The sequence below is a fragment of the Talpa occidentalis genome, unplaced genomic scaffold (assembly GCF_014898055.3).
Source record: "Talpa occidentalis isolate TD23 unplaced genomic scaffold, MPIMG_talOcc4v2.1 talOcc4.4, whole genome shotgun sequence".
Taxonomy (NCBI): Eukaryota; Metazoa; Chordata; class Mammalia; order Eulipotyphla; family Talpidae; genus Talpa; species Talpa occidentalis.
The window spans coordinates 121,937,070-121,944,730 of NW_023604295.1; the positions used below are offsets into that span (position 1 = coordinate 121,937,070).

The 7,661-nt window shown below is 43.5% G+C and overlaps 1 long non-coding RNA gene across 1 annotated transcript; it reads right to left on the reverse strand.

Annotated features, from left to right (window-relative positions):
- Window positions 1-1,903: 1,903 nt before the first annotated feature.
- On the reverse strand, window positions 1,904-5,906 carry LOC119256982 (uncharacterized). The gene is made up of 3 exons (XR_005127948.2): window positions 5,743-5,906; window positions 3,173-3,448; window positions 1,904-3,030 (listed from the first exon to the last, which is right to left on the reverse strand). It is a non-coding gene; the product is annotated as an uncharacterized LOC119256982 (long non-coding RNA).
- Between the last annotated feature and the right edge of the window lie 1,755 nt (window positions 5,907-7,661).

The following is a 7,661-nucleotide window of genomic DNA, read 5'->3' on the forward strand; positions in this document are numbered from 1 at the left end:
CCCTCCCCTCCCCAGGTGCACTGTTTGCAGGTATCACCCTCCCTACACCTCTCCTGCCCAGGTGACTGCAATAGATTTCCAGGCCTCCGTGGTCCAGGCTCCTTTTCAGGCCCCGTGTGCCCCTGATCTGGATGCAGGAATCTGGGCAACATCTCCCTCCCCCTGGGGCAATATTTAGGGTCGTGTCCAACCTAGTCTCATCTCGGAAAAGGAAAATATCCCTCACCTATCCAGAATGGCCAGTAAGCAACCAGAAACCCTTGTGAATTCTGCAAACAGCAGTTGCCCTACTTAAGGCACCTGGAGCACCCCTTCCCCAGGCTCCTCCTATGGCTCGGCCCACACACCCCACCCACACCTGGACCCTCAGGACATGCCTAAGGGCACGTTCCTATACCTCAGGCCTTGCCCAGGGCCCTGCTTGCACATCTGCACCTGGACCTCTAGATGCTGCTCCATTGTGCCCCCAGAGGCTCAGGGAAGATGCCCCTAGACTCCATGGCCCAAGAGGTAGAGGGAGGACAAGCTGGGACACGGGATGGGGGCACAATGGGATGGGGGCACGGGATGGCAGGACCAGCACTCTACCAACCATCCTCTCCCCGGAGGTGTGAGGCGCTGAGTCTGGGCACACTCAGGTTCAAACTGTATTAGTACATGCATGCCCACACACATTACATTCACACAGAGACAGGACACTCACATAGACACATGCAGAGACACATCTTTTACGCACACTCATTCCTACTTTCGATCGTATTAACATACCCTCTAATCCATGCACTTTGACATTCAGGACTCACAATGCACATTACAAACACACATACATTCACATGTATGCACATTTGCACATCTTTACTGCATAGATAAAAAGCTAAGCTTTATGTGGTTGGCAAAATTAGGGCTACCACCCTACCCGGATACCCAAGTGTGGACTCATAGATATATGCAGCTGTGATTGAATTAAAGATCTTGAGATAGAGAGGTGATTCTGAATTCTTATGTGCCACCTAAATGCAACCACATGTGCCCTTATAAGAGGGAGCAGAGTTTCATTTTCTCCTTCCAGGGCATTTCCTTTTACTTTTGTCTACAGTTCATATTTTTTTTTAATTTTATGAATTTCAGTTGATCTGGACACTCTAAAATAAGAAAAGATTTTGTCTACAGTCGAGCTAGCCCTTTAAGTAAGCAGTGGAATGGTATCTGTCTGGAAGACAGTGGTCCAGTGGTCAACTACACAAAGGAGCTCCGGGGGGGGGGGGGAGGGGGCAGGGAACACCAGGGAAAGGTTAGACCCACTTGGTTAACCACCTTGACAGGGCATGCATTTTGCTTTAATAAAAGCAGCAAATCCCTCTCCCCTTCTGCTTAAGAGCACAGACTATGGACTCAGATTGCATGAATCCTGGCTGTTGACCGGGGCTGCCAACATATCACAGACTGGGGCGCTTAAACAACACTAATTTATCTCATATAGCTTTGGAGAGTGGCAAGAGTTCACATCCCTGCTTGCAAGGTTACCTCTGCTATGGCTTCACGTAACATCTGTGGAGCATGGAGAGGGGGAGCAAGAGGGAGAGAGGTCCTATCACTTGTTGTTTAATTGATGTATATAGATTTACTCAAAAATGGTTATTGGGCCCCCGCTATCCATGCTGGGGAGTTAGAAGAGGAAAGTGTCGACCTCACTCCCCCACTGCCTATAGGAGCAAAGCACTCCTTACCCTAGCTGGCTCGTGTGTCTTCACGCTGATCACCCCAGAACCCAGCATAAGGTCAACATTGAAAATTGTCCTGCAATGATATACCCAGAGATGTATTTGGAGCACAAGAAGTGATCACCATACAAGTTCAGTTTGTAGAGTGGTCACCTGGGACTGGGCCTTAATCCTTCCTCTTATGCCCTGGAAAAGCCCCAACAGAGGCCACCATTATGACAGTTGCACCAGGAGTTTGGAAGTGACCGTTTCCTAGTAGGTGAAGGACATCGAGTCACTGCAAAGGTGTCATCATTTGTCTCTTCTCCACAAAGAGATCCAGCATGTTCATCACAGAGGAGGGAAAAGACAGAAGACTGGATCACTTAGTAGTTGCCTTAGGACTTGCACATAGAATATACAAGATGAAAGAAGTGAAGACACAATCACTTTTAATAGTCCCATGGAAAAGCTCCATCCCTACATGTCCTTCATTCTTGTTGCTATTTGTTGAATGTTTGCAAAGCTAAGAGTGTTTTATGCTAATTGGCTTTATCTGACATCTCTTTATCATTTGAAATTAATAGACAGCCTACTAGATACAAGGTTAATGGAATATCTTCTCCACCTCAGATTTGCAACTTGGCATTTTCCCCAAAACACCACTTTCATCTTAGTATAAGCAATGGTGTTTGTAAAGTCTTCTAAGAAAGGCATGCTGTCTAATCCCATCAACCATTTGTGAAACACACCAGAGGGAAATGGTGACAATGTCACTGTAGAAGCTGTTCTGCTCTTGGCATGCTCCTAAATGCCCAACAGACTTGACATCCTCTTTGCCTTGTGGGTAGACAGCAGCCTCATGCACCAAGCACCAGACACCAGCTGGTCAAGCAAAGCCCCTTCTTTGGCTCTTTGGAAGGATGCCATCTAAGAAAAGCCAAGCTCAGCATGAAGTAGAACCAAGCTCCCCTCCCAGGCACGGAGGTGACGGAGGCCTCTCTCCTCTCTTCCTGCTTCTCTCTTTCTAGGAATACAGGCTGAGGAAACACTTGGATTGGAAATAGAAAACATTGTAAGACTGGAAAGAATTTGGCCAGAGGAAGATTTCTCTGAATATCTGGGAGGAGCAAGTATAGGGTTAAGGAGAAGAAGTAGTAGGTGACATTTTTGGGTCTCGAGAAGAGTTATGAGAATTAGCAGGTTTATTTCTGTTTGTCCAACTCAGTTCACTGCAGAAAAGGGAGAACTGAAGGAGACACAAGAAATGCAGAGTCTGTAATGATAATTCCATTGCTTTATGTTCCAAGAGCTCCTAAGTCTCCAATATCTTCCAGTGTTATGTCAGCATTTAAGACATACAAACAGATATGAAGAACAGAAGAAAACACAGCACATTTTATATACATCTCCCGCCGCTTTCCGTTGCATCCCATCCCAAAAGTAATCCCTTGGGGTTGATAGAGCAATACCTTGGTTTCCTTTCATCCTAACTCCTGACTTCCACTTTTAACATCACCTATGGCTTAAAGTTCGCTGCTGAGGTTTCAGCCATTATGCTTGCATTGCTGGCTGAAAAAAGGGGAAAATGCAGAAGCCAATAAAGTGTCATTAGTAGCTGAACACAAGCCCTTTAGAAGTTTCTGGAGGCCTTAGTCATCTCTTGAAATTACAGCTCATTGGCCAGAACCAAATCACATGGTGACAGCAAATGGCAAGGTCCCCTTTGTTCTGGTACTGTCGTTCTCCTACAAAGGAGGAAGGAGAGAATGGCGTAAGCAACTGTGGATTCTGCAAAGATTCATGATCTGCGTGTGCTTGTTTTTGCTTAACTGCATTTGTGAGACTCATCTACCCGGAAAGTCATATTTCTAGTTCATTAGTTTTTGCTGCTACTTACTATTTCAATTTGTGAATCCTCTACGACTTATTTACCCAGCCTCCTATTCCTGTTTTTATTTTCTCTTCGAGAGAGAATGAAAAGAAGTGCTTAAAGATTTGATTCTCTGATATTCTTTTATGTCTCCTGGTTAGAGTGTTTCTCTAAGATTCTTACTTGGGACTCGAATTACTGGGTCATGGGTATATACTACTTCAACTCTACAATATATTACCAATTTTTTCTCCAAGGTGGTGGCACTGGTTTATAAACTACCAGAAGTCACTGGGGTTCCTTCTGTTCCACTTTCTTAACCATGCTTGGTATTCAGATACTTTTTAGATTTTTTGCCTTTGATGATTAGAAAATGACTTCTTATCTGTTTACCTGGCTGTAGTTTTCCATCATGAGCAAGTGTTCATGCATTCATTTTTATTGTTAATCTTTTATTTCACAAATTCCTTTTGCAATACCAAAAATGTACCAGACACAATATTAGTGAGATGGAGAAATATTTCTGAACCAACTCATTTTTTTAAAAAAAAATTATTTCCCCACCTTCTTTTGTGGCTTACCTCCAAAACAGCCAATTAGGTTTCTCTGGGTTCATGGATTCATGAAGTGATGCCAAAACAAAGAACACAGGAAAAAAAAATTTCCCTTTGCTTTTGAGTTTTGAAAGATTACGACCTCAGAGGAGCACCCAGGAATCAATAAACACAAAATATTTGAGGGAGGGACTGCAAAAGTAAGAGCAAAGTTTCTTTTTATCCCCTCCCCTGTTCCTGCTAGGGATAGTCTGAACTGGGAGGACAGGAGAGTTGGAAGGGGTGGAGTAGGCATATATCAGTGGGTCCAGGCATGAAATGTAGGGCAACCCAGGCAAAAACGATCACAGAGCCCACTGAGATAGACTGAGTTTCAGTCAGTTTTGCTTTACAGGGAAACTTATTTCTTCAGTTTTTACCTCTTTTTGCGGAAACTCTGGTAAATAGTGTGGCCTGCAGAACACTAAGCCCTGTTCCTCAGTTGTACCCCTTCCAAGGCTCTAAGTTAAATACGCCAGCATTCATTTGCTCAACTACACAAAAAGACCCCTGAGGGAACAGCCACTACCTTCCTTACCAGGTTTGGTGAGAAGTGTCAGGATGGAGTTAAACTCAGGTACAAAGATTTATATTTAAAGGCCAACCCTTTTCTCAGTTTTCAGAAGGAGTCCAGACTTTGTCTTTGGGGCCCATGGAAATGCTAATAATGAGGACTCAACATCATCATTCACATTATTAACAAGCATTTTTGAGTAATGTCTTGAGTAAGTGACTAATAAAGTTAAAGAAATAAAAGCAACTCATGTTTATTAAAGAGGAATTACTAGGGCTCCCCTCATAAGCTTCAATATCCTGCTTAATGGATTCCATACTGCATAACCTAGGAATCCAGTGAATGAATTATAGTGAAGCAGTCCACAAAAATTATATGGTTTCCTTTTTTACTGTTGTTCCCCCTCCATGAAATAACAATGAGGAGTGTAGCTTGAATGGAGCCATTTCTTATAACAGAATGAAAGCATAAGAGTAATTGGTTGTATTGTAACCACCTGGCAAGCACAGCAAATGCTTTATGGTCAGAATGTGCCCTCTTGTGGAAGATGCTGGAAAGGTAGAAGAGAAAATAGGCCTGTGCTCAGACCTAGCACTGAGGAAAAGAGAACTGAGGAAAGGTCTAAAGAGGCAAAGACTGAAATGCCTGTTGACCACATTTTGTGAAAAGATGTGTAAGGAAGAAAGCACTTAATCAAATAAGGAAATGAGCCTGGTCAGTGAGGAGAGCCGGAGGCAAGTAAGCTTGCAGTCTGAGGTTCTAGAAACTTGAGTTATCTATGAAACAGTGAGCCCTCGCAAGAGTTGAGTGTGTAGTCTCTGAATGCAGCCTGCCTAGGTGAAAATCTCAGCTCTGTGAGTAGATGTGTGACTTTCGAGCGTTATTTGGCTATTCTCTTCATGCCAGTCACCCCGCCTGTAGAACAGAATAATAACAATGTCTTACAGGCATTGGCTATTGGTATAGGTCAGGATTGTTGTGAGGAACAAATGAAGGTATGTATGGAAAGTGTTTCCAGTACAGCAATGTACAGTGCTATGCTAAAATACCTCTCACAGTTACCTGCCGTGGTGCATTTAAAATCAGGGAAGATACTGCATTTCTCATAAAAATGGTTTCCAGGAACATTTATTCACTGCAGAGGGAAGCTCGGTGGCTCTGTGGAAGTTGTAAGAGAAGCTTCTGAGCTCTCTGCAAGATGCCCCAGAGATGGTGACCTCTGTGAGTGTGTGTAGAGGGGCCAGGAGAAAGATGAGCAAAGGTATCCAGACATTTGAATCATTGTGACCTGCTTGTCTTGACTGTGACAGAGGAGAGTTCAGTGACAGGGAAGTCAAGTACGTGGTGGTGGGCAGGGGACAACTGTGTCAGTGACAGTTACCAGCAGGAATGGGACATCAAACCAGGGACACAGCAAAGCACAGGTGTGCTGGAACAGCAGAGAGATACTCAGAGAACACAGAGAAACAAAATAACAGGCAAACAAAATAACAGGGTAATAAGTATCAGCTATTTTCTGTAACTTGCTTTAAACAAAAGTTTGGTTTTTAATTCCCTTAATGTGCTGCCACAAATTCAGTTATTTGAAAGTGGCCAGAGCAGCAGTACAGTAAGAAGCTCGGGACAGTGGGAGTGGGGCAGTGAGTGCCTCGGGCCTAAGGGAATTGCACAGGCCCAACTGACTCCTTCAGAAGGAGACTCGGTGACGGACAGACAGCCATCTCTCAATAAAAGACTCCACAAGTGAGATTTTATTGTTTTTTTAATTTTTTTTTAATGGAGGTAACATTGGTCTACAACAGGAGGAGCTTGATTTAAATACGAATTTTATGAAGTAGTTAGCAGATGAGAAGTTCCATTTCAATTAACTCACGCCTAGAAGTTATCAGCCTTTTCCCTTTCTTTGATCACCGTAAGGGGTCAATTATTTTTTCCCCTCACATCACAAACTGATAGCTCAGTAAGCTTTGGAAATTCATACAATCTTAGGAAAGTTATAAAATGAAACAAAGCCAATTAACAACTCTAATCATTGCTACTGGGCTTCTGTGACCTCTGTGCCCCCACCATCTCGGCTGGCTCCTGGGCCCAGTCACGCTTGTGCTGGCCCCCAGCGCTCTCTCTTCATAGGCCTCTGCACATCCCAACTTGCCAGCTCACACCTCTGGATAACTCACACTTTCTGCTTTGTCTTTTCTTGATCCAGATTCAGGAGTGTTGTTTAAGGGGAAATCCCTATTTTGTGCTGTTAGCATCCACCCTATACTTGTATTCTCAGACTCTGTTCTGGGACATCAAGACCCCTTTCAAGTCTTTTATTTACTCCATACTGTGGAATACTATTCAGCCATAAGAAAAGATGAAATGCAGCCATTGACAGCAAAGTGGACGGAATTGGAAGGAATGATGCATAGTAATGCAATTCAGAATGACAAAGACACACACTGGCTGTTTACATAATGGATGATTTGACAAAGTAATGTACTTACAGAAACTAGCGGACATAATCCACGTGGTAAAGGCTTGAGGTTAAGGATAGCAGAAAGCGAGGATGGAGCAATGAAATGTAAGGGATGGTGGGAAGACGATATTTTAAATCTGCAAAATAAGGAATCTGGAGTTTGTGTGGGAAACATTGTGCAGGTTAGTTGCTCATAAATTTGTTTTAATTAAGTAAATTTTTATTCATTTCTGGTTGTTCCTCATGTTTCCCGTGATACCAATGTTCCTGTCTATACTTCCTTACCTTTTGATTTCTCTTTCGAGCTTCTTAGACTAGGTGTCCATGCAGGACTGTGGCCTTGCCCCCTGGGCGGGCACTATCATTCCATCACATCATGCCTTTCTTAACCTGTCTGCCAAGTCTCAAATGGCTCACTTCCTCTCTTCCTCTCTTTTATGCCCTGGGGGTATGATACTGCCTTTGCGCTGTGTTCTCTTTATGCTTTTATTAGCAGAAAGAACTGTAGTTTCTTTCTGTA